Raw genomic sequence first — 27,451 nt, 5'->3', positions numbered from 1 at the left:
TGAAGAATAATACAGAGGAGAAGTGCCTTTCTCCTTGTATCATATCAGGGGGTACTGATAACATGACTTATCACTGGTGATATTTACCTTGATCACTTAATTAAAGTAGTATCTACCAAGTTTCTCTACTGTAATTTACCATTTTTCCATTTTTATTGTTTGAAGCAAGTCACTAAGTCCTGCTGTAAAATATTTTTCTATCATTCAATGAATAATGACAGAAATATTTATTGATAGGCATCATCAGAAAGGCAAGAACAAAAAGCAGCTGTTTTTCTAATAGTTATATTTTTAACTAACTCCTAAAATATTGTAACATCTAAGTAATGACAATAGTTATTTAAATAATTCGAAGAGTTCAACTGCTACAGGTACTATATTTTTGTGTATTTATAGTAAATTGAAAACTGAGTACAATGATATTCTTTTTCACTGTTATTTTGAACAGTGACGATTTTCATTGCAAGGACATTTTATACAATGTTTGAGTATCTTTGATTTTTTTGGTCAATGTTCAGCAACATTAAATTATTAAATTTTTATTTGAACATTTTTACATGTTTACATTAGTCAATGTTGATAGCAAACAAGTCATTAAGAGACAAGTATTACATAAATAGATAAAATATACCATGGAAGAATTAAGTGCCTTTCTTAAAAAAAGAAATGAGTTGCTTACATCATTACTTTCTATCCCCAAACCTTCTGGCTACCGGATGCTCTTCTAACATGTACCAGTAGGCAATGGTGATGACCCCTATTCTGTAAACAAGCATTACATCACTAAACTTTTAGCTGGAAGGAATTAATCTTAGTACAGATCCCTGAGCTGTGAGCTGCTGCAAATCTGGACTGAGCTAGCTCCAGAAGCTTCAAGGACTCTCATTGTGTTTCACAGTGGTCTCAAGAATTCTCAGTCCATAAAATATCCCCCAAATAGACATAAGACATCTGGGCTATATAAGGGAGTTGGGTTATGGCTAATTACCACTATGTCCTCACTCCCTTATACTGCAGGAGAATGGCAGGTGCTTGGACTCCGGGTTTCCCTAGACAACACAATGCCCTAGATCTTTCGAGTCATGGCTGTTTCCCTCCCAAATTTATCTTTCTAGTTTCCACTTATATTTCATTCTCTTGTTCAGTCTAAATAAACCTATATACAATTCAGACATAAAGTCAGAAGCTGAACCTAGTGTTTCTGTATATCAAGTCTTAGAAAATACACTTCCTCTCTCCTAATGTATCTTTTAAAACAAGTCCAGCTATATTTTTGTAAAACCTTGTGTAGAGAAATACAATCTGGGAAAAGTATCTGTGACCTTCACCACAAGCCACATAAGTCAATAGATTTTCATGGCAGATCTCCAAACCCATATAAAAAATCAATATTAAGGCATTTACCTGTGAGGATTTCAACATTGTGCCATAGATTTTAACTTTCTGAACTTGCTGTTCTGTAGAAACAGAGCTAAATCTAATCATACACTTCACATAAAAATAGATCTTTATTTTCCAAAATATTTTCAACATTTGAAAAAAAAAATGAGTTGCACTACCTTTCTCTTTCATCAAACAAAACATGTCTATATTAATCAAAGTAAAGATATTTGAATGAAAATTACAGGAGAAAGAGGGACTCCAAAACCAATGGAACATCTTTACTTGATGTGATTGTCACATGACTGTTGACCCAACTGTCTGTATTTGTTAAAGGTCATAGTCATGAAAAAGTGGTGATAATAAAAAATTTGTAATTAATTTAGGGAAGATAAGATGTACTGTATTGCTTCTGTTGTGGGTATGTCTGGGTAAAAACTTGAGCAATGAATAATCCAGAATGCATTCACATCTGCTAAAGAAAGCAATGTGTGGTGCAGTTCTCCACCACTGTGCTTAAAAGATAAGTTATCAGCAGTGTAGAAGATGGTCTCCCATGTAGTGGTTAAATTTGCATAATTTTGAGAACCCTGGTGGTAGGCAGGAAAGAATGGACTATTGGCATGTAAATGTCAAAGCTGCCACGGAATTCATCCCTGGGCTGCTTGGTAGGTGGCTCCCAAGGCCCCATAAGGAGGCCATGCAGACTCATAAGTAAATTGACTTCCATGATTTAAATTTGTTCTCTTCCATATATTTTCTAAGAAACTTGAGCCAATTGCAGGAGAGACAGTATGGTAATATTTGAGATCCTGGAGCAAAGAAAGTCCTAGACTAATGAGGTGAATATTTGTTTTCTATTTTTCCTAGACAATGGGACATGCTGGGTGCATCTCCTTATGTGGTGGATTGAATTCTGTAATAAGAAGACTGCATGGTTTATGAAAAATAAAAACAAACATACTTTGGTTACAAGTTTCTTTAACTTTGGCTAGATTTCTGTGGCAAAAATAATGCTTTGTGGTCATCTCAGCTTGGACACATAGTAGGACCACTTTCCCCAGCTTATTTTGCAGTTAAGTGACCATGTTGTTGAGTTTTTGTCAATGGGAAATGGGGAGAAGTGCTATAGGTTACTCCCCAGAAGATCCCATTAAAACTTCCTGTGTGATTAAGCTCCCCCATTCTCTAACCAATAGTTGGATGGAGAGGACTCCATTAACATGGAGAAGGGAGGAACCACATGATGGAAGAACCCTGGATCCCTGCATCACTCTTCAAGGCAAACCCCTACGACCTACCTTTATTGGCTATTATAGTGAGACATAAACTTATTATGATAAGCCACAGAGATCTGGATATTGCTTATTAGAGTAGTTTACTTATCCTAATTAATACAATTGCTGTTATGCCTACAACATTTACACCTTGATGACTAAAGTCTGTTGGTATAGGGAAGTAGAGTTAGGAGTAGGAAATGGAGAGGATGCTATTTCAAGATTATAATATTTGTAAAGAACTTAGAACAGTACTTGGAACACTGTAACCATGACATAAGTACTTGTTTAGAAAGATTAATAAGTAGAGAAATGAGACAGACAGGTCTTTTTGTTGTTTTGTTTTTAGGTGTTTTTTTTTTTTTTTTTTTGGTTTGTTTTTTTCTGGACTTGAAAATCTAAATTCACCGGAATTTTTGGCTGACTATTCTGATTCTTTGGAGAGGACCATCATCCTCTAACAGGCCATATTACATGCTGGGTTTCTTCCTCAGTGCTCAGAGAATTTCTACATCCAATTCTCTTACCACTTTGAGTATTCCCTTAGAAAATTTTATCCACACCTATGAAATCTATTACCTCTGTTGGTTGGTGATGATACAGTTTATATCTCGAATTCGGACTGATCCTTTGAAGTTTAAAGCAGGAAAGTCAATTTTCTACATGATATCAACTCTTAAAAACTTTCCAAACTTCACATATCCAAGAGTAAACTAATGTTCCTTCTCATGTATTAGTTTTATTCCTTTGATTTCTATTTTGGGAAACCTCAACACCATCGATCTAGTTGAGTAGGAGCTATTCCCGATACCATGGTGCCCCGTGCTTTTCAGAGCCAAATGATCAATTCCGACAAGTTTACCTCTGGCATGGCCTTCACATCCATCTATCTCTCCTTTTCTCCACTATCCTAATCCACAGTACTGTATGAACTGCTGTTATAATCCACTGTATCATCTTCCCAAGTTTATTTAGCTTCCATGCAATCTACACTACCTACTGTGCAATCTACTCTACCTACTGTGCAATCTACTCTACCTACTGCAGTTGGAGGGATTTTTTTTTCAAATGCAAATCTAGTTAACACATGCCTCAGCTTAAAACCCTCTTATAACTTTTTATTCTTTGATAAACATCAAATCATTTATCATCTACCACCAGGTCTGGTGTGGTCCCATTCTTGCCTACTTCCAATATCATCTTATTTCTACTCCTCCCCTTGCTCTCTGAGCCTCAGTCTCACCAGTTTTCTTTCAGTCTTTACTGTTTCACACTCTTCTCATCACACACTACATCCATATGCTGTCTCTCTACGTTTTTTCTTTTTGGTATTCTCAGTCTATGCCACTTTCTTTTTTACCTCATGAACTCCTAATTATCCCTCAGAGCAGGGTGACTTCATCAGTGAGTTATAATCCTGTAGCATTCTGTTCCCTTCTTTCACATTATATAACCTCGCTGTAATCATATATATTATCACTTGATTCATATCCATCACTCCAACTACACTAAGTTCCATGAAGACAAAGGCTATGGCTAGTTCTCCTAGCCTTTGAATTTTCAACAATACTTGTCAAAGAAGAGGAACTCAGTACATTTTTTCTTGAACAAATGAATGAACCTGGTGGGGAGACAGTGTGACGATTTGTTCCTTTGGGAAGAACACACATCAGTGAGACTTTTGAATAAAGAAGGGTAAACAACTATCTAATTCTGAAATTAAAAGGTTTGAGACAGTGAGGTTGTAAGCCTCTCTGTCTAATATTAGAAAAGGTGACTATTATTTTAATGCTTAAAATTGCTTTCATATAGGTTATTACAGTTATAGAAGACGATGACTTTTGATGGGAGTGATAGAAAATAATTTTATTCTTTGAAATGGAAATTGGAAGACAGCATCTAAAGCATTTCCCTGGGTGTAGTCAAACCCCAGGAAACATAATGACAATATAAGAGCCTGGTATGAAATCTGCTTTGAGGAATTAAGAGAAAGACCTGTGTTGTTACCTGGGACAATGGAAGAAACGTAGAGCAGTGTCATTCTGGAGAAGTCTGATTTGAGATGGCAAAAGCTGACCTACACAGAATGAAACATACTTCTACTGCAAGATTACTGTGACAGGTCAAAAGCGATCAGGACAGCTTTCAGTCCACTGATGTATTTCTCAAGATTTTTCCATAAATGTCTGGAAACAAGAACCTGGTAGAAGACTGGATGTCTTGTGCTCAACACCAGTGGGTTTCGCAATACTGCCCCCTTAGCTGGAAGTGAGGTATGACCCCTGAAACTTGAAGGAGTCGAAAACATCTGGGTTCGACTTGCCCCTGGAAAGAATTATGAGGACTCCCAACCATCTATATTTTTCCTAGTAAGTGAATAGGATCAAACACATTGTTCAATAATCTAAATCATTTCTGAGACACCCTTAGTGTTTATGGACCAAAAAGGGGTGGGGCTTGCCCAGGAGTCAGGGTAAATTCTCCAGCTGCCATCTAGTCTGTTTTGAAATAAGACTTGAATCCCAAGTTTGACCTTGGAAGATACCCAGGTTTTAAGATAAAAATGAAGCCTTCCTATTTTCAGTGATGATCAAGCAGCCATCAGTCACAGAATATATTTACATTAAAATACATATTTAAAAGCAAATATTACTCTCAGGATGATAATTTAGAGAGCAATCTGCAATGTGTAACTGTTTAAGGTCAGGTGTGGGCCTACAAAAGAAAAATACTTTTGAGCATTTCTTGATACTTAGCCCATTCTTCATAGTACTTCACTTCTGGTCACAAGCAAGGCATGTGTAAAAATGCTTTCCATTAACTATTTTAAAAGTTCTGCCTTCAGATTACTGCTGACCTCTCTCTTAGCCTCTCTTTGATTTTGTCCATTATGGTACAGACCTAGGAAACCTCTTCCTTTTCTGTGTACTGACATTGGTTAGGAGGCAATATTGTCACTTTTTAAAGTAAATTGCTTTATAAACTTGAAATCCTAAAGCTTAGCCCTGAGCAAGAGTGTCAGAAAGAGTTCCTGGGAAGCACAGCACAGGCATTCGGAGGACACACATATAGTACAAGTAATACAGTAAGATCTTGTACCCAGAAATATCTTAACACAAATTTGAATGAAGAAAACCCTGATGCAGCATACAGTAACAGATAAAACATCGCAAAGGCAGCTAATATAACAAAATTGGTCAAATTCATATTAATATGTATTCAGCTGTATAACATGCAATTATAATAATTAGACACTGAACAAGATATAGTGTCTCTCTTCATAAAGCTTGCATTGTAATGGGAATGACTTCTAGCTACAAATTACATGAAACATGGTACAATACAGTAAGCACTACAAAACCAAATAAAAGCCAAGTGATGTGGAATGCAGTGTAAGTAGCTCAGGGAAGTTTTGAAGATAGTTGAATTTTCTTTAAATCACAGCTTCCCTAGCTAATAGCTGAGAAAACCAACACACGTGGCATTAACTGTGCATGTCTTAGTACAATGGGTTGGTTAATATTTCTTCATTGGATTGATGAGATGATTAAACAAAATAGTATATCTAAACACCTAGTACTTTGTTGGGTACACAGGAAATATTCCATTAAACTAGAACTCTTCCATCTGTGTAGAAACTATTGTGACCTGTAAAGACAGGGAAATCTCAATAGAGAAGGAAGGGGATTTTTTAATGATAAGTGAGTTCAGTGTTCAAAAAAGAAACTGAATTGTGTTGCAAGAGATTCCACATAGAAACTACAGTAAGAACAAACACATAAAGTAGAAGATGCACAAGTTGAAGAGTACAAACTGGTCTGAGAAAAAAAAAAAATGTTTTGTAAGTAAGCCTGTCGTGGAAACACTTGAATATAATACTAAACCATCTGGATGTGATTCTGTTGATAATGAGGAATCCCTGAAAGTTTAGTCTATGGCAATTCTGAAAGAATACTTGTAAGAAAACATATTCTTTTGTTAAAAATATTAGAGAAATTCTGTATATGCAAAGCTGTTTAGAAATTTCTCATATACGCTAACACAGTAACAACAAAAAGTAAATCCTATTCAACTTTATTCAAGCCAGATTTTATAAACTTATTTACTAAACAAACTCTTCCATCTCTGTTTCCCTGAATATAGCACCTACTAAAAACCCTTATCTGGGGTGTCATTGGAATGTACTTAGAAATAGGTGGTCTAAATTCTGCTTTAAGAAGACAATTCTGGCAGAACTCTCAGTTGGAAGAGGAGATTTTGGATGCTAGGAGCCCATTAAAATAGCTCCCTTGCAAGCTAATATGTGAACGACTTAGATTTAGAAATGAAATTGAGAGAAAGGCATGAATCAGAGGCAACAACCCTTGGCATATGATTGACTATATAAAGAGTAAAAAATGTGCCAGACCCAATAGAGACTCTAAAATGTTAAGCTCAAAAGACTGTATGACAGGAGGTATCTATAATCAAAATTGGAAACTCTAAAGGGAGACCAAGATTTGGAGTAAAAGGAATGAGCCTGGAAGTGCTCAGCTTTAGGGCCTGCTTTGGAACTGTATAGCGGGCAGCTGAGGATTTCATTTTATATCAACCAAACGTAATTGAAAACCCAGCAGGTGCCAGGTTCAGGACTACATGTGCAGGACCAAAAGATGAATAAGGCACTATCTCTGCTCTTGGGGTCTTAGATTTTCTGGACTCACTCCCGCATTACAGCAGACCCAGAAAGCTTTCAGGGGGAAATCTGGGACTTGGTCAGGTGTCCCCATCAGATATCCTTGAGAGACCCAACTTTCAAAGAAGGACACCATCCCTACCTCACACTGGGCAGTCTATCAAAGCACATGGCTTTGTCCTTTTGTTGCTACACAAAATTTGGGCATTCCAGTCTGTTTCAGAAAATAAAATTTTGAGTTCTTTGCAGCCCATTTCTCTTGGAATGTTTGGTATAGAACAATATTTCATGGAGAATTGCTTGAAGCATAGGGAAATCATTCCTTAAGATCAGAGTTTTTATTGTGTTATATTATATTATATTAGGCATTAGGAGTTCCTATGGAGAAGAGTCAGGGAGCATCTGAGAAAGCAAAATAGAGTCTATGACAGACATTTCATGCTCAGTAAATATCCACACACTTCCAGATATTTCAGAGACTTCTAGTTAGGTTGAGACTTCAGTTATGAAAATATCTAATAGACTATGAGCTGAAGTGATATGTATCACTTTGGGGCTAAGGCAGGAAAACACTTCTGCCTTATTTTAAGCTCTCTTTTCATCTGCCTTGGGTACCCCAAGGTTACATGTAATGAGTGCTATAGCTTAAACATGGAGGTTGTTAGCCTGATCAACTTTGGACTTTATGTGTGTAACAAGCTTTGGTTTGGTAAAGCCACTGAGAATTCAGATTTAATGTTTGGTTTGTTTGTTTTGGTTTTGGGTTTTTGGGTGGTGGGCAACACAGTGGGATTAATACAGAGCCCAGGTGGAGAGAAAATCTCCATTGAGTTAGAGTTTTCTCATGTTGGACTTCTGTATAAAACTCGTTAATGAAAAATATTCAGCAGATGAAAATTTTAGAAATCCAGGGCTCTACAATATATCTATGTCATTTTCATGTCAGTTGAAACCAGCAGAAAATTACGTATCTAGGCCATATTCTATAGGAGAATTATTTTTACTGATTTGCTTTCTCATGTTATACATGAGCATAACAGAACTCACAATTCTATTCATTATACGGATATTATTGATTTTATTGCCCACCATGTCAGACAGAGTTTATGAGACCTATTGCAAGAATGCTTCCCAGATCTCAGAATTGGTAAGAACTAGGTTTCTCCACAGAAACTGTTACAGTTTTAACAGAAATAATTTTGGAAAAAAATAGGATAGAAAATGGAAGATGGGACATTACCAAAGGGGTTCTTTGTTGGCAAAACATAAATAAAAAAATAAAAAGAATATACATAAATAAGGTTCTTCAGGTTTCACATAAAATTACACAAGTTTATACTAGCAAACATATTGCCCATAAATTGATAAGAAAAAAATTGGGAGTCAGAGTTTAGACTTATTTAGGTCATTGGACTGGCAAACATGTTTCACTATGGACTCTATTAGTCAACATTTGGATCATTCTTTTCAATAAAGAATGTCAAACTGTAAGAGGAAAATTAATAAAGTTAGTTATTAGAGTCACTCAGCCAACATGTTGAAGAATCTGGAAAATTTCTCATATGAATAATGGTGAAGACTCAAATAATAATTAGTTTGGGTAAGAAAAGATTGATTGTGGTTTTTGGAGGAGTACATGAATGTGTTTCATAAGGGGGAGTGGGGTCTGCACAGTTCCTGACTTCACATATTTAATGAGCTGCTACGTCTTAGGTGGAAACACATAAAACTGCCCTCTTTGTAAATCAAAGAGGGCTGGATATTGATAATTTCATATGGTTCCATCTAATAGACTAGGAAATACAGTCATCTCTGAATTATTTATTAGGGCAGAACTTGGGACAGCAGTTAGAATTGATAAAAGTTAGAATTTTAGGCAAAAATAAGATAGAAATTCTATCTAGATTTGTTCAAAAGTAGAAATATAGGTGAAATATTAGGTTCTAAAGGTGAGTTCTATCAGAGAATTCATGTAAGAGTTCCATGCTTTGATTTTGAGATTGGCTATGTCATCTTTCATTACAGCTTTTATTTCTACTAATCTAATATTCTATATGTTTTAAAACATTCAAATAAAGATGTTGGTTTTCTCAAATTACACACAGGGCCGTCTTCATGGGCATACAACCTGCTTACTAAGGCCCCATCCATGTGCTACTGTGATCATTCTGAAATTCTTAGTAAATTTTGAACAGAGGAATCTACATTTTCATTTGGCACCGGACCTGGAAAATTGTGTAACCAATCTTGAATACACAGTCTTCTTCAATTTGCATGAAGATTAACAAGATAAATGTACATTAATTCTAGGCCATCAAAAGCTAGTGTATCACTTTTAAATTACAATTGGGAATTGTCCTTGTATAACAAAATGTATTGCTCCAAAGATCATTTTGTAGTAACTGTTAAATAGTGTATGTCTATGTGCATTTGGGAAACTGAAAAATTTCTAAAGGAGCTTTGGTGTTCTATGCATCAATTAACCATAGAATGTTTCCAAAGGTATAAATAGAAATAATAATGGAAGAACATTTTGAAGAGGCAAAACACAAATCTATGACAATTCTATTTCTTGAAAATCGGTATTCTTGAAACAAAGAATAAACGAACAGCAGGAAAATGCACCACTATTATGGTCACAGCTTCTAGGCAACCCATTAAAATGAAAACCAGACATAGATAGCAACAGATGCATCTACCACCAAAAAAAAGTTAAATTAAATCAGTGAAAAGTTTCAAATGAGGTAACTGTTCAATGAAAAGGAAAAAGAAAAAAAATCACATCTGCTTGTTTCTGTATTCTGGGGTTTGTAATTTGGTTCTCGAAACTGGTCCATATGTAAATGTTCTGACTGTCATCAATGAAAAGTTAACTTTTGTAACTAATGTTAAATACACAAAAGAAATGTTGATTTGGTTAATTTTTAGGAAAACATATCCTTCTAGTTATTAGTTATGATTTTACTATTATGATTTAGAGATTAGTAAATACTGGCTTCTTTATTCAGTTAAGATTGTAGCCAAAGAGTCGTGTGATCTTTGTTTTTAAAAATTTGAAAGGAAATTTTCCTCACTGTATCTCAAAGATTTTATTACTCAAGAATGTTCTGTTTCTTAAGTACTGATAGAATTTTTTAATGTATTGATTTATGTACTATATCTTTAGTGCAAGATTTTTTTTTAATTTATCTTCCATATACAAATAATTCATTCTGTTAAACTTATTTTCAGTTCAACATTCTAGAAATGAAACCTTATTTTTTACTTAAACTTATTCTACAGAGGAAATACAGCAGTTATCCTAATTTTAATAAATGCTGAAAGCTTTGTAAAATTTTTCTTTGTGTACTAAATGATTTTGGGCCCAAACCCAGCAACTGTGATGAATGTAATAATGAAATAACATTTTGAAAGCAGACCTGATACATTAAGTATTTGTTGAGCTTCTATCATAGGCTCAGTATTGTGCTTTCTCTATACTGTTTTTCTGTGACAGTCATGCTGTTATCTTTATATAATTAAAAGCAGAGATGTGGAGTTTAAAAAAAAATCACATCTTTTTACATGGTGATGAAACACGAAAGATTCTGCTAAAAGTTTATGTTGAAAATTAAGATATAAGTAAAGCAATCTATGTGCACTCATCCAATAAGGAGAAAAGAATGAATTGGTGGATCAATGCCAATCTTAATTTTGAAAACCTCAAAAAGAAGAAAATTAAGATTGTGCTTGATAAGATTCTCTGCAATACAGCAAACAATCCAGCCAAAACTCTAGAAAAAAAGAACAAAGTATATTCATTTTAAAAGTAAGTGGTACGTTTCTGTTTTTTGAAAGGCATATGCATAACATGGGTTTTTTCCCTACTTTAGTGACCACTTGACTTGGAATACTTAAATTCTGGTGAATGTTTTAGAAATGTTAATGAGTAAAATTCATAGACATTTAAGAACAAACTGTCAAATTATCCGTTACATCGTTAATATTAAAATAATAGCACAAGCAGTCCACTAATAACCAAAAAGCTCAAGTGATTACAGAGTATTAAGACTAGATGGAGCCAGATCTAAATAGAAATTGCCAGAACCATCAGAAAGAAATCTGAAGCCTGCTCAACTCAAGAAAGATTTCTGAATCCTTCAGAATAGGATTGGGAGGGTGGCTGTGATGGAAATTGAATCCAAGTATCCTCCTCTGGGCTTCACTGTCAAGGAAAGGGATTAAGGAGGGAAATTTTCAAAAAATTTACATTTGTGAAATTGGTGTTTAGAAGAGTCTGTGAAATACTGTTATTTCTTTGGAGTCAGAATTTAAGAAATTAGTTAGTATTATGCCCCTTTCCTTTCCTGCTAGCTTTCACTATTTTCTCTCTCTTCGTGTTTTGCTCCTCAAACCTCAGACATGTTGTGGCTATAAAGTCCCTTGATCTATCTTTTACTAACTTTTTCATTTTTTTCTCCAGTAAGGCTGCACTTTTGGTTCTCTAACGACCTGTAGCTTCTGATCTGATCAAAAATAAAGGTGATGGTGGAGCATGTGACTAGGATGGCTCCCAATGGATTTAGATAAAGTGATGGCCACTGAACTGTGGACATTTGACCCTGAGAACATCAGAGATTTCTAAGGGGGCTTTTTATGGGCTAGTATTGGAGGGTCACTTGTAGCAAACTGGTTTTTCTTAAGTTGTATTGAATCTTTCTGCACATCTATTCTTCCATTCTAACTTCCTTCCAAACTTAAACTTACCAAAATAATAAATATTAAACCATTTATATTATTCAAAATAATCTATCTTTACTAATGTGCATATCAGAATTCATTATGGTTATAGTCAATCTATTACTTTCTATTAAAATTACTATTTTATATTCCATTTTTCTTTTTAATGTTATTTCATATAAACAATATTTTATATCCCTCAAGATGAGCCACAGAGCTGTGAATTCAAATAGGCTTTCAGTATTGAAATTCTTTCTTTGTAAAATTGTTTTACTTTTTGACCCCTTTCACCCACTTCTCCCACCCCACAACCTCTGACCACCAATCTGTTCTCTGTAACTATGAACTTGGTGTTTTTTGTTTTTATTTTTTAATTGATTTTTTATGTTGTTGTGACCATGAATTACATTTTAGTAAAGGAGAACAGGGTGATGATTTCTGAAAGTCCAGGGGTGTAGGGTCTGAAAAGACCTTTCTGGAGTCCCCTGGCTGTCTGCTTCCAGAGGTTGCTTTCCTGATATTGCCAACTTCTGGAACTCTTGCTCTGGCTTCATTTTAAAGCCTTGAGCACAATTAAGTGTCTTCTCCTGACCTGCATTTGTACCACCACGAGGTTCCTTTGTAACCTTGAAACGTGCAGTGTGACCAATCGTTGGCTGCCAAAACAAATAAACTTTGAGAATTCTTCTCTCTGACCTCCCATACTAAAACATAATGCATGGCCACTTGTTTAATAGAAAGTTTATCAACCTGATCACTTTCCAAACACAACTTTTCTTTCTTTACTTAATGGAGTCACATAGAGATACTCCATACAAGCCCTTCTGCTTGCTCCCATGGGGACTGTCATATAAAATTACATTACGATAAAAGCAGGTAGAGTAAATGCTTGTTAAAGTAATTTACAACAACTACTGTCCTTGAGTGAAACAGGTGTTTGGAGTGTACTTGATTTACAACGTTGTATTAGTTTCAGGTGTACAGCAAAGTGAATCAGTTATACATATACATATATCCACTCTTTTTTAAGATTCTTTCCCATATAGGCCATTACAGACTACTGAGTAGAGTTCCCTGTGCTATACAGTAGGTCCTTATTAGTTATCTATTTTATATATAGTAGTGTGTATATGTCAATCCCAATCTCCCAATTAATCTCAAACAAGCTATAAATCTAATAGTATAGAGAAACCAGTATAGATATCTCAGACTGTTCCTCCCAGCCCATAAAATTTATCACTGCGATACAGAGATGGAAATGAAGTCATTGGGAAGGTAGATCCTTTGCTAATAATTATTTTTTTTCCTTTAAGAAAATACAAGAAACAGTCTGAGATGTCTATACTAGTTTCTCTGTACTATTAGATTTAATAGCTTGTTTGGTTGAACAAATTTTCAGTGTGGAATAGAAGAAACAGAAAATAACACATTATGTTTGAAAACACTGGTATTCTGTAAACACAACCTCAGTATATAAGTAGTTCTTTCTAGATAGAAAATGGAAATAGTCCATTTCTAAAATCATCTATATTTTTCTAAAGATAAAAAATTCTACTACTGTTGATAATTGCCAAAGGCAAACAGGTTGCAATCATTCTAATTACCTATATTTCTGCCTTGTAGCATGTTTTGTAGATAACTGTAATGCACCACTATCAGAATAGCATATTGTTATTAAATGTTAATGCAGAATTCTAAATTTTCTATCATTTCTAGAAAAGCAAACTTACTGATAATAAATTGCACTTACAGAGAACTTTTATCTGCTTTAATGAATTGAGAAATCTAGCCTATTAAGACATCAAGACGTGATTATTTAAATGATTTAATTATAGCTCATGTTTTTCTACCGATAATGTTACTAATTATGTTTTAATAAACAAATCCTAACAAAATAATTAAAATCCAAATGTTTAACATGAAAATCCAATCTCATTTGCAGCTCAAATAAATATTTCAAGTGTAATTTATTCATTTGTAATTTATTCTGATTTGTGTAGTTTGTTAAAATAAATCAATATCTGACTTAGACCTATTGATAAATTCTATCATTCCAAGTATTTTGCTGTGAAAATACTAATTGCATGAAACATTAGAAATATTGAGAAATATTTCTTATGTGATGATTTATGTTGTTGTGCCTTTCCTGATCTAATAAATTTAAGTATACAGTTTTCAGATTTGTACACAAAGAAAAAAATAATCAGAGTGGAAAATATGTAGCAATCTCATGAATATGAAGGAAGAGTTCAAATAGGACCTTTCTATTGTACGTGTCTATGCAAAGCTTTATTCTAAAAAAGAAAAACAATGCCGATGACTTTATGACTTGAAAATCTTCAAGATTTTGGTAGATTAGATCATTTGGGGCAGTTGTTCACTCTCTCCCCCATCTCCATCCCTGGGCGGGGGATTGAGGGTGGGAAGGGATGTACTTCTCACTATTTGCCTTTGGTCTTTGCTGTATGACTTTGCTTTGGCCAAAGGCTTATCTTAGAGGCTCTACTGCAGCAGCAGCTTGGTATGTTTTTGCACAGGTGGGTTTGAACTCCTGACTTCTGTCATAACAATAACATGCTTCTGGTTCTGTGATCTGAGAAAGATGACCAACATGTGCAACTGATCTGGACTTTGAGCAAAACCCAGCCCAGCCCAGCAGAGACCAGCTGAGTCACAGCTGACCACAGATGCATGAACAAGTAAAAAAAAATACTTATTGATGTATTTCACTAAGTTTTACTTGGTTTTTAAACACAAAATTATCATGGCAATAGCTTGACTGCTTCAAAGGTGTCACTGTCCAACATTTCTGTTATTCAGTCATCACATCTATTATGGACACATCATAATTTAAAAAAAAATAAGTTATAACTATATTCTAATTGAAGTAAATGGTACCACAGTATTTTATTAAATATCCTCTCATTCATTTCATATTCAATCTCAGTTGAATAGCTTCTAGGTTCCTGGAACTGGGACAAATTCTCTGAAGCTAGATCAGAAATCTTACTATAAAGCTTATAAAATGAATTCCTTTACCTTTTTATTATGACAATGTTTTACTACAAGTAGGTACGGTCTTATTCAATTTTGTATGCCCACTACTTAGGAAATCTCCTGATCCATAATACAGCCTCAATAATATTTGTTGAATAAAGTAAAGAGACATGGTCAGACTCCCTTCCCTTACTTGATGAGAAGCAAACTAGTTCATAAATGCAATACACGTTGTTTCTCATCAACATCCTCGTTTAAATCATTTTGTGTACTCCCTGTATCTATTATTATGCCTGACACCTAGTGGATACTAAACCACTTTATTCAGTGAATAAATGAGTGGACAAATGAGTAAAATAGTACAGGAATTTTAAAATTATAATCCAAGACTGAAAGCATATTATTTGTAATTAGAATGATATTAAATAGTTACTGTTAGTATTTGATCATTAGGAAGATTCACTTTTCTGTTTCATTTAAATTTTACATATAGTGATCAATTTAACTATAAATTTCATTCATTTGTTCAATAGATATATATTGAACATTGTTTATGTTCCCATGCTCTCTGCTAGACACAATGAGGAAATACAAGTATGGCCCATAACATAATGGAGATGGTAGTCAAAAGGCATCACAAGCGGCATTAAGCATAAAGGTTTATTTTAAATGGATAACTCCTTGGATATTTTCCCTTGTTACAAATCCAAGAAATGCATTTGTATGTTGAGATGCAATACATTCTTAAAATATCAGAAAAAGAGGTATTTTTAAGGTTGGGTAAAAGGTGACACTATAATGAATTAGCACAGAAACAGGAAAAAGCCACTAGTCATGAGAGTATTTGTGAAACAGACATAGAAAATTAGTCTTCTAATAAAGTTATTGTGTCCTTGGATGACATATAATAATTTTGCTATTCAACTTTTGTCAATGAAAAAACACAATACAGTCAAAACTATATACTTCATAATTGAAGTATATAAATAACTCACTTTGAAATGTCTGAGGCATGCTTCACATTTTTTTAAATGGGAAATTATGAAATTTAAACTCTGTACCTATTTTAATGGGTGCAAATCAAATATTTTGAAAACTCTTAAGAATTAGGTCTCGGGGCTTCCCTGGTGGCGCAGTGGTTGAGAATCCGCCTGCCAATGCAGGGGACACGGGTTCGAGCCCTGGTCTGGGAAGATCCCACATGCCGCGGAGCGACTGAGCCCGTGAGCCACAATTGCTGAGCCTGTGCGTCTGGAGCCTGTGCTCCGCAACGGGAGAGGCCGCGATAGTGAGAGGCCCGCGCACCGTGATGAAGAGTGGCCCCCACTTGCCGCAACTGGAGAAAGCCCTCGCCCAGAAACGAAGACCCAACACAGCCATAAATAAATAAATAAATAAATAAATAAATAAATAAAATTAAAAAATAAAATTTAAGAATTAGGTCTCATTTCAACATCTATTAAGTGCCTTAAGAACATTTATTTTCTAGAAATTTTAACTGCTCTTCTGATAATGTGATTCTTCTACAAAAATCTTGAGAAGATTTTCTTATCATTAAATTAAAAATGAATGTGCACAATAGGAAGTCACTAGGATATAGTAAATATCTTGGTTTGTTATATATACCTAATAAATTCAAATTACTCTTTTATAGTTAAAAGCTGACAAGCTCATTTGCTTTTATAAGATAAAAAGAAAAGGAGCATTAAAGGAAGTTAAATTAGATTTTACCATCTGTTTAATGAGTTTCAGGCCTGGTTTGATAATATATTTCCAGATATAAAATTTCAAAATGATCATTTTCAGAAATAGTAACTGACCTGCCTTGTAAAAAGGTATATAAATGCCTATTCAAACTCATTACTATAAAACTCGTGATTTGTTTTATTTCTAATGAAACCAATTAAGTTTCCACCACATCAATGTGAAACACATAATAGATGCAGAACTTATATTCATAGGACTTATCACATTTCTTACAGTTATTACAATTCATATTTTCATTTTATCATAGGACTTTTACTTAGTTTAGTTTTTAATAAATCTTTATACAGTATTTATTTCACTTCTTCAATATTCTGTGCCTAAGAAACTTTCCCAATGATCCTCAGTGACCATATTCCTCTCATAAGTCAGCCTACTTTCAAGGTGCATTCACTGCTTCAAAACCATAGGGGGCCATCTGGTTAAGTGCTGCTGAATTGCAAGAAATATATCCAGAAACTGTTCTGCTCTGATGAATTACGTCTTCAAGGCACATTCATAAAATGACATTCAAGTGATTATGGAGTACATTTATTGAGTCTGCAAAGCATTATGGACCCATAATAACGCCTGCAGAAAGCTGAGAATATGCATGAGCCACTCATATGGCAAAAGAGTGCTACAGAAGATCATTAGATGGATTCTTTTTTGCATGCCAAACTTTGGGGTATTTGGAATCAAGTTGTGACAGTTGCCAGGAGAGGACGGCACATGGCCCAGAAAATTGTGAATAACAAGGAGAAAAGCTGGGTTGTTTGATTGGGAAGTGTTATGAACTACTATAACCCTAGGTTCCCAGAATTCAATGAGGGTGGTAGAACTATGAACCTGAATTAATATCCAGAAAAAGCTAGAGGAGGAGTTTCTCTGCAACATTTAATCAGAGCAAAAAGATCGGCCAAGTCCAAACAGAAAAATTAGCCAAGTTTGCGAGATATGGTTCAAAACACTAAAATCAGACTAACCAAGATATTTGGGTACAGAAAAATTTGATTTTTTTTCTTCTCTAAAGAAGCGCTCTCATAAGTCAGTTGCAGAGTGCGAGGAAGAACACAGGAATACACGCGCCCTTCTTTGGGGGAAACTGAGACATAATGGATGACTATGAGATACAGAAAAAAAGAGAATTTTTTTCCAAGTAAAAGTTAACAATAATGTGTTTTTCTTAAAAAAAATAGAATGGAAGAACTAGAAGTAAGAAAGAACCTGAGATATTAAACAACTGAAACAATGAGTGTGTATGTAGGGAGAGTAGATGTAACATTAGTGTAAGAAGGGGAGGAATTAGCTAATAAGGTTTGAGACATAGAAGACCAGATGATGCAGCTCCACATAAAACATGATGCAGAGTTTGTCTTTAGTTTTTAAAATTATATTTATGTTTATCAGAGTAATAAATATATTTAGTAAAAAACAAGTAGTACCAAAATGTCTATTTAAAAGAAAAAAAAAAGCATTTCTACTCCCAAAGGCACTTTATAGACCATGTTTCCTGCTCCTGGGGAAAGTAATAATCAACCTGACTGATTGCTCTAGCATTAACCTTACATGTCTAAACCTTTATTAAATTGGCATTTATTTTCTGTTTCTTACTATCAATTCTTGGCAATATTTATTGATTTTCTGTTATACCACCACATCCCACTTTCCTTTTTCCCATACAACTAATTTAATTTTAGCAAAGTTGTGATAACAGTAATAGTTTTATCTACAAATATTTTATTCAGTTCAGGGAAATAGTGTACTATGATTATATATCTTTTCATATAAAGGTTTTTGCTTTCCTATAATCTACAATTGCCATGGTATCTATCAATTTGCATAATTTGCCTTGTATCTATCCAATTTTTTCCTTAAATGCTCTAGCAAATCTGTCAAATGTTTTTTTTCATACATTCCAACACATTAAGTTAGCAATTTTTTTTTTTTTCTTTTTGGCTTGCAAAATTCCTTCCCACAGTCTTCCTTTTCCCTAATCTGATGTATTCAACAGCATGTTGCCTGGACCTCATATCTTCTCATTTCTTGATCACTCTTTGCCAACAGCTTTACACAGAAGGTTTATAAAATATAAATTTGTGTATTCTTATCTGAAAAGCTTTTTAATCTATCCTCATACTTGATTTCCATTTTAGCTATGTATAGAATTTCAGGTCAGAAATCAGTTGCCTCATAATTTGAAGGTACTGCTTTTCCATTTTCTTCTAGTACTCCTGTCAGTAAGAAACTACAAATCTGATCCCCATTCTTTGTATGCATCTGTATGTATTTTGTTTGGTTTGTTTCTTTCACTGGAAGGTTTTAATATCTTCTCTTCAATATTCATAAATTTCATAATTATTGTTGTGTGTGGTGTGTGTGTGTGTGTTCATTCATTGTAATGGTCATTTGGTGGGCTCAATCTGGAGTCAAGACTCTTCATTTCTGAAAAAAGTGATTTATTATTTATATGATAAACTCCTTCTCTCTATTAGTTTGGTTCTTTTCCCTGAAATTCTTATTACAAGGATCTCCTAGAGTAAAATTCTAACATCTCATCATTTTACTATTTCCTTCTCTCTTTTTTGTTATTATTTTATAGAATATTTTTTGACTATATCTTGAAAACCCTTCAATTGAATTTTAAATTTTTATATATTTTCAATTTTTGAAGTTCCTTCTTATTCTTTCATTAATTTTTTAGAAGCAATATATTAGTATTTTTTTAAGATACAATCTATTCTCTCATTTTTTGGAGGATATTCAGATAGCTTTGTGTATTTTCTTCTTCATACTCATCTATATTTTCCCATTTCTTTTTTTCTTTTATATTTATTTTTTTCCCATTTTACTTCAATGCACAGTGATCTTTGATTGTCCATTGATATTGGGCATCAGAAGCCACCTGGAAATTATTGTATATATATAGGGTATAATAGAGGATTTCACCACCATTCAATTAGATGATAAATTGACTTCTCAATGGGTATAAGCCCAATCAGTATGTGGAATTATTTGTTCTAGAATTGATCAGTTTCTTCAAAGAAGAGTCATCTAATATTCTACATGAGTAGCTGGTACCTGAATGCTAGCATTCTGAAAACAAGCAGGTCAGTATGTGACTTTTCACTTAGTTCCCCTATTTCCTGTCTTGTGGTTCATTCTGTTCTATATTCTAGCAGAAGTTATAAGCCAGGAATCTTCCTATTACAGTCCCCCCCACCCCCCCCAGAAAACACCTTTAGACAGCAAGGGAGAAAAAGGAGTTATTTCCACTTTTTGAATATTACAAATAATGCTGCTGTCAACATTCATGCACAAAATTGTACAAATGTACAATTTTTCTTGTACAAATGTACAAAATTAAGAAAAGATTTTTTGTACAAATGTACAAAAAAATCACCTAAATAAAAAATATAAAAGTTTTAGTGTCCAACATTCTTTCAATATGTTTGACAAACAGAAAACCTGCTGGATAAATGGCTCAAATCTTAATAAGTAATAATGATGTGGCAGCATCAGAGTAAATATACAGTCAAATATTTACCCAACATCAAACAGCTACATACTCTTTAAATAATAGAAAATAAATGATCAATGGCCAACCCAAACCCCATTACTTTCAAAAAGAGTTTTGAAACTTGCATTTCCAGTTGATTGTCCACTAATTTAAAAGGTTGGTTTTATGCTGACCATTGATTTTTTTAATGAAATGGCCAATAGTGAAGTCAATGCATTATACCACATATTCCAGAAAGCAACCTTCCCTTGACTTTACTCAGACCAAACTAATTGCTAAATTAGATGACCATTCAATGTTATTGAGTGCATTTCAAATACTTTCTTCTGAACCAAAAACTAAACAGGCTTTGGTCACTACTGCATTGCTAATACAAAATCAAGAAGTGACTGCCTTTCTGGAATATTAATAAAGTAGGCTTGGGGGCATGATATTAGTGTGTAGTGGAGATCAGGAGGAAGGAGTCAGGGTGCTGTAGTGATTTCCTAAGCAAGGAAATGAGTTGGTAGAAGTGGAAGAAGTTCATAGTCAGCTGACACCTCATGGCCAAATAGTTTGCAATCAGGAATTGACCAACTGGCTCTTTGTCAGAGTTATAAGCTATTAACAACAGGAAACGTCTTCCTAAATGCATTTCATAGTAGGTGATTTAATGAAAAAAGCTTGGACAGTTTTCATAATTCAGAAATTTTGAGATACTAATATCTTTTTAAAATTCTGTGTCATTTTTTTTTGTATTTATAAACACTAACCATCCATTGAGATTTCAATTAGAATCTCTTCTTAACCTACCATAGCTATTAAGTCACTGTTTATCATATGGGTATCCTAGGAACAGAATGAGATAAAAGAAAAGAGGCAATTTAACATAGTTTTTCCTACATAAAATAAGAAAGTCTCTCATCTCTTCTTGAACCCATAGGTTGCGATTACTGAAGTACACATTATAAAATATCTATGTATTTTGTGGTTTTAAGCAAATGGTTATGATGATTGCTCTTTCTCACATTTAAAAATCAAATTTATTTTATACATGAAGACATTTTTCTAAAGAAGTTTAGTCTCTCTATAAAAATGAATATTTGATAGAAACCGGTAATATCTTATATGTATTGGAATTGTTTGAAGAAATAAAACGTTATTTAAATCTACTACTTTTAACAACACTGTAACATTTATTGGTCTTGCAATAAAAGAATTATAGAAAATTGCTGTGATATTACATTTTATGTTTCATACTGAAAGTAGGTAAAGTAATTTCTAAGCAGTGGGTCATTACCGTCCACAAATAACAGTGCTCAGCAGTTAGGATTTTAACCGCTGACATCATTTTCTTTGAAAAATGATAGATGTTATTTAATGCTTAAAGATAAATTGCTGCATAACTGTGACTTTTTTGTTGACAGCTTTGCCCTAAACAAACTTAGTCAATATGAACGAGAAGTTTCAAAATAAGTTTGTTAGGAGAGACAATCTGAATTAAAATGCTCATACATTTCCTCTGTCAGATGTACTAAGAGGAATCAAGTGCTGTTTCCTATCTATTATCGAAGGGCAATTCAGGCTGATGCAAACATCTAAGAAAGTTCATGTTAACCTTTTAAAATTCCGTCCTTTACATAATTCCTCACTGGAGGGCTAATAGCTACCCTATATTTATCACAGGTCGTTTTCAAAGGTACAAGCAATGTCCACCTTAAGCACAGGTTTTGGAATGTAGGAAACTGCAGGAATGTATCTCTGAGGGTTTGTACGGTGGCTTATCTAGAGAAAGATGCCAAAATCACAGATGGAGGGGAGCCGGGAATGACTTCCCTCTTTTTTCCAAGGTCCCTGTTCCCAGTTCAGAAGGACTTGCAGAGACAGTGAGGGGACTTCGAAGTACCTGAAATATTCCCTGAGGCCAAACTATAATCCATAGTTATCCATTTATATTGAATTTTCTTGGCATTTTTGTTCCTGGCAGGACTTAAAGATAGGGCTCGTCCTAAACAATTAAGTAAAATTAAAGCTGTTTTCTCTTTCTCTAGGAAGACTTGAAAAATCTTTTTTTTTAAATAAATTTATTTATCTTTATTTATTTTTGGCTGCGTTGGGTCTTCATTGCTGCACACAGGGTTTCTCTAGTTGCGGCGAGCAGGGGTTACTCTTTGTTGCTGTGCGCGGGCTTCTCACTGCAGTGGCTTCTCTTGTTGCAGAGCATGGGCTCTAGGTGCGCGGGCTTCATCAGTTGTGGCTCGTGGGCTCTAGAGCGCAGGCTCAGTAGTTGTGGATTGGCAGGCAGATTCTTAACTACTGCACCACCAGGGAAGTCCCAAAAAATCTTATAAACTATTTTCTAATTAAAAATATTTATTTTGTCTAGTAGGTCTGCGTCTTTATTCCCGTCTTGCCCCTAGGTTCTTCATGACCATTTTTTTTTTTTTTTTTTTTTTTTTGGCCATCCTTGGTGTACTCTCAGGTGACAGGAGCTCAGGCTAACATTTCTACTTTGGTTTGACTACTTTGGTTCCTAGAGCTCCATAATATTCCCTAACACTGATGTGTGGTCACTGCCATCTCTCACCTACACCCTCAATATGCAGGGAAAATTGAAATATATAATTTGCTTCACATATAAATTCCTATAATTTTCCTAGAGAAAAATTTAGCAATATTTATCAAAATACTTAAAATTGTTAATGAATAGATTCTTGGTTACAACATTTAGAAATTTATCACAAGAGAAAAAAGTTGCAAAAAGATTTATGTCTAGGGGATATACCTATTAGTAGTCTTCATTATCGTGAAAATTGAAAATAACCTAAATATCTAACTCAAGGTGCTTGGATTAAATAAAATTATAGTCCTACCATATGATAGAATAATATTCAGGCACTAGCAACCATATTGCAGAATATTTAATTCTGTGAAAACAAATTTATGTGTTGTTAGGTGAGTAAATGTACTCACCTAAGAGTACCAAATGTACTCTTTGTTTTATTTTAAAAAGTCAAATGTATACATAAGTACAAAAAAGTCTAGAAGGCTTATTTCCTGAGGCTTGTTTGTTGTCTCATAAGTGGTATAACATTTATTTTCTACTCTTTCTATTGGTAAAATTTTCTAAAATAATAAAATTTGGTTTATTATAATAGACACATAATTCTTCAGTAAGAAAAAGTTAATGTTACTAAATATCTTGTCTGTCCAAGATCAACTCTCTAAGTATCTGCAAGGTACCACATACATTAAATAAATGATTTCTCCATTCGTAGATTTGTACAGTACACATTTTTCATAAAATTCTGCTGTTTTATATTCTCTTCTAATTGTTTTAGTACAAATTCTAACAAGAAAGTAGCAATCTCATACAGTCTCAGAACTTGAATAGTATCTGTATACTGATGTTCCCAAATGTGCATTTCTAGTTCTAGGGTCGCCAATGAACTCTGGGCATGCCTGTGGGATGTCTAACAGGCATCTCAAATTTAAGAGAACCATTCATTTATTAATTTCTGGTCAACTCCAACAACCAAACCCCAGATGCGCTCCACTTCCAGAATTCCTTTTTTCACTTCATGACATTATCAGCCCACCTGGTTATCTTCCTTATACTCTCTTTCTCTTGTCCCAATTTCCAATCCATCAACAATTCCTGATAACTCCACTTGCCATATTGATCCAAATCCATCTGTTTCTCATATTATCCACTCTTCTTATTCTAGTCCAAATCAATTTCTCCTCTTGCTCTTCAGGTCCATTTTCCACAGTAAAGCCAAAATTATCTTTATAAAACATAAATTAAATTGCATCATACTCTGCCTAGAGCTTTTAAATGGTTTCCTTTCCCACTTAGGAGAAAACTGAAATGCCCTACCAGAGCCTACCAGTTTCCCCTTAATTCATTTTATGTTTTCTTCTCTTTTGTATTCATTCTGTTCCAGACACATGGCTTTCTCTTTGTTCTCTGAATACAATTAACCTACTCCTGTCACAAGTCCTTGAATGTATTATTTCCTCTGCTTCAAACACAGTTCTCCCAGATTTTCCTATAATTCTTTCTCCCTTTTCTATGATTCCTTGTCAATCAGTATCAACCCAGCAGCCCCCCAACTTGGAATGGCCTCCACTAGCTCTCTCTTCTTGAGTGCCTTTCCCTACCTCATCTGTTCTGTGTTCTTGATTTGTTCACATTTGTCAGCTACAGGCATTGTATTTTCCTTTTCCTTAGAATATAAATCCCATGAGAGCAGTGTTGTGTCTGCTTTGTTCACCCATATAACCTCAGTGCCTTGTGCAGAACCAGGCCCATAGTGGGAATTCAATAAGTATTAGTGGAATATTTTGAATAAATTAATGATTAAGACATTTACAAAGTGGCATTTTCAAAGTAAAATCCCTACCCTCTTGTTTAATGACTCTAACTGCAGAGGTTACAGGGTAGAAAATGAGGTGTGCTCAATGGCAGGCCTAGAAGAAAGATGTTTGGGGGCTAACATATGGAGACAGTTTTTGCTAATAAATATGGCTGGCTTATTTCCATATACTTAGATACGGAAAAAAAGGACAAGAGGAACTTTTGCTTACCCCTATGATGAGAGATGGCATTTTTATAGTATACTGTATTGTCGACAAATGCATTTAATATCCATGACAATAAAAAACAAACTCCAAACACAAATAAGTGATCACCTAAATCTACAGATTAGATTCTGAAATATGTTCCTTCTTCTACTTCCTCCCTTGCTCCATACTTATTCCCAAATTAATAAATTCTCACTTATAGAAGATGATTTTCTGAACCTTTTCAGACCTGACCCTGTGGTGGGTCTTTTTAACTGCCCCTGGATATTACAGCACAGCAGCCGTTCCCACTAGGACACACACATATGACCAGCAGTCAGAAGTCTGGCAAAGTCAAAAATTTCTCTTCATCTCCAAGACCGCTGTCTTAGGAAAGAACATGTTCTAAGACACTAAAGGTGAATATTGTACAAAATATGACTTTCTGCTATCTTCTGTAAAAATCTAAATTTCAATCATATCATCCTAGTAGACTTTAAAAAGATAGACCTCAAAGGTAGCATTTTATTTCATATTCTCTTGTAACTCTAGAAGGAAACTTAAGCATGAATAATTGGAGATCTGCACACTAATATAAAGATGAAAGAATGGGACTCAATTTAACATGGGTGCTAAAAAAAAGTGGAATTATTTTCCTCTGCCACCTTGAAAAGGATATGGCTTTGAAATCTATGAAGCAAGAAGGGGCAAATGTCATGCCAAATGGGCAACGTATCAGTGAACCCTCCTGTGAAGAATTTTTAATAAACCCTACATTTTGAGTATCTACTTATTTCTTTGTGAATATGGTTTTTTTACATGTACTCTTTTGTATATAGTCGCTCCATCCTTATTGCCTACAACAGGGTTTTCCATCTGTTTTTATAATATATGTGTGTGTGTGTGTGTGTGCGTGTGTATACATATACCATTAAAACAGTTTGAACACACACCCACTCGACACATATTTATGTATTTCTAAACTATATGCATGTGCTATTGCACTGTTACATATTTTATATACCTTCCTGCAACCAAAAAAAAAAAAAATTAAAAGAATGTGACAGAATAAATATACATTGAAGTTCTATATTTCCTTTCTGCCCTCCAGTGGCTCAGCTTGTGAACTCCCTGGGGAATGCTTACCCCACGTTGGAGACCACTAAGTTTTGCTGTCTCTCAGTGAGAGGAACCACTTCTTATTAAAGCTCTTTTGATTTGATGATCCATTGTGCACTGGAGTTTTTGAATAATACAGATCTACATACCATATTATAGCCCATGATGCTGTGAGGTGCCACCTAGATGAAGGCATTTGTTCCTCCAGCTGTAGATGATATTGTTGGCTGTTGATGACTCAGAGCTGTGCTGACTCAGAGCTGAGTTAACACACCTACCTCCACCCCAGTAGCCCTCATCCAATCACTGGTCAATGTGGGACAATGAAGACCCACCTCCTTGTTTCAACTCAGGACAACCTGAAAGAGGCCTCCCAGCTCCTGAGGTCCTACTGGGTCCAGGCGAGGCTTCTGTTAAAGCTACAACACAGTTCAGTTGCTCCCTCTGTGCTGTGCTCCTCCCTCCAGCCCCTTACTGACTGCAGGGCACCCTGCCGTGAACCTCCTGCACGCACATCTCTGTTTCAGAGTCTCTTTCCCGGGGAACTCCAACAAAAACATGTACCACGGCATATACTTAGGAATCTAGTCTGTTTATGTGTCAAGTTCCTAATAGATTGTTTATTGGCCCACTGGAAATTTAAGAATTTAAAAATATCCTAAATTTTCTTGAATTCTCATTAGGGTCTCACTGAGTCCAGATTAACTTCACCTCGAGGTCTTCCTTGTTTTTTCTCATCATAGGGAAGCAAGGTTCCAAAAATTTGGCAGGAAGAGTGACTTCCGTCCTTCTGAGTGCCTGAGTGACAGTCACTGATGAGCTTATTATCCTTGCTTCTGAGGACAACAGGCTTTCTCCTTGATGACCTCAGCCATTCTGACCCGGGCTCTGGCCCAGCTTCTGCGGCTCACTGCTCCCTCCTACACTGTCACTTTAGCTCCTGCCCTTTTCCCAAGCAACTCAGTTCCAAGAAATGTCTCAGCACTTGCCCCACTAGCAGCATAAGGCACCTATTTACATTACCTTGGAGGTGCCTCTTTGAGGGAACTGGTTTAACTCACTAGTAATTATGGCACCACTTTTCTCTTATACTTTTCCTAATGGAACTTATTTTTGATTCTGCTCTCCAGGGTGAAAGCTCTGTTTTCTCAATGTACTAGCCGTAGAAAGAGCAAAGTAGCCATTACTGCCTCCTGGAAAGGAGAAATCTATGGTGTTGGACACAAGCCCCCATATCTTGCTTTGCTCGATATGTAGAGACTCCCATAAAAATGGAATCCTAAGAACTGGCCCCATATAAACTTAAGTTTTGCAGAACAATTATGAGAAGCATACCAACGACTCTGGAATAATATCAATAAAAACTCAGTATTATGTTTAGGTATAGATGCTGACATAGAATACTAGAAGTCAGTGTCAACTATCCATACAAAGTTTTTCTTAGAAAAAATTAAAATATATGCACATATAAATTGT

General features: G+C 34.8%; 1 protein-coding gene across 1 annotated transcript in view; it reads right to left on the bottom strand.

Annotated features, from left to right (window-relative positions):
- The window catches only part of GPC5 (glypican 5), a 1,362,497-nt gene that overhangs the window by 884,723 nt on the left and 450,323 nt on the right, over nt 1-27,451 (bottom strand). The gene's annotated exons all lie outside the window — the stretch shown is intronic.

Source organism: Balaenoptera musculus, chromosome 18, assembly GCF_009873245.2.
Source record: "Balaenoptera musculus isolate JJ_BM4_2016_0621 chromosome 18, mBalMus1.pri.v3, whole genome shotgun sequence".
Lineage (NCBI taxonomy): Eukaryota > Metazoa > Chordata > Mammalia > Artiodactyla > Balaenopteridae > Balaenoptera > Balaenoptera musculus.
This window is presented reverse-complemented; position numbering and strand designations above follow the sequence as displayed.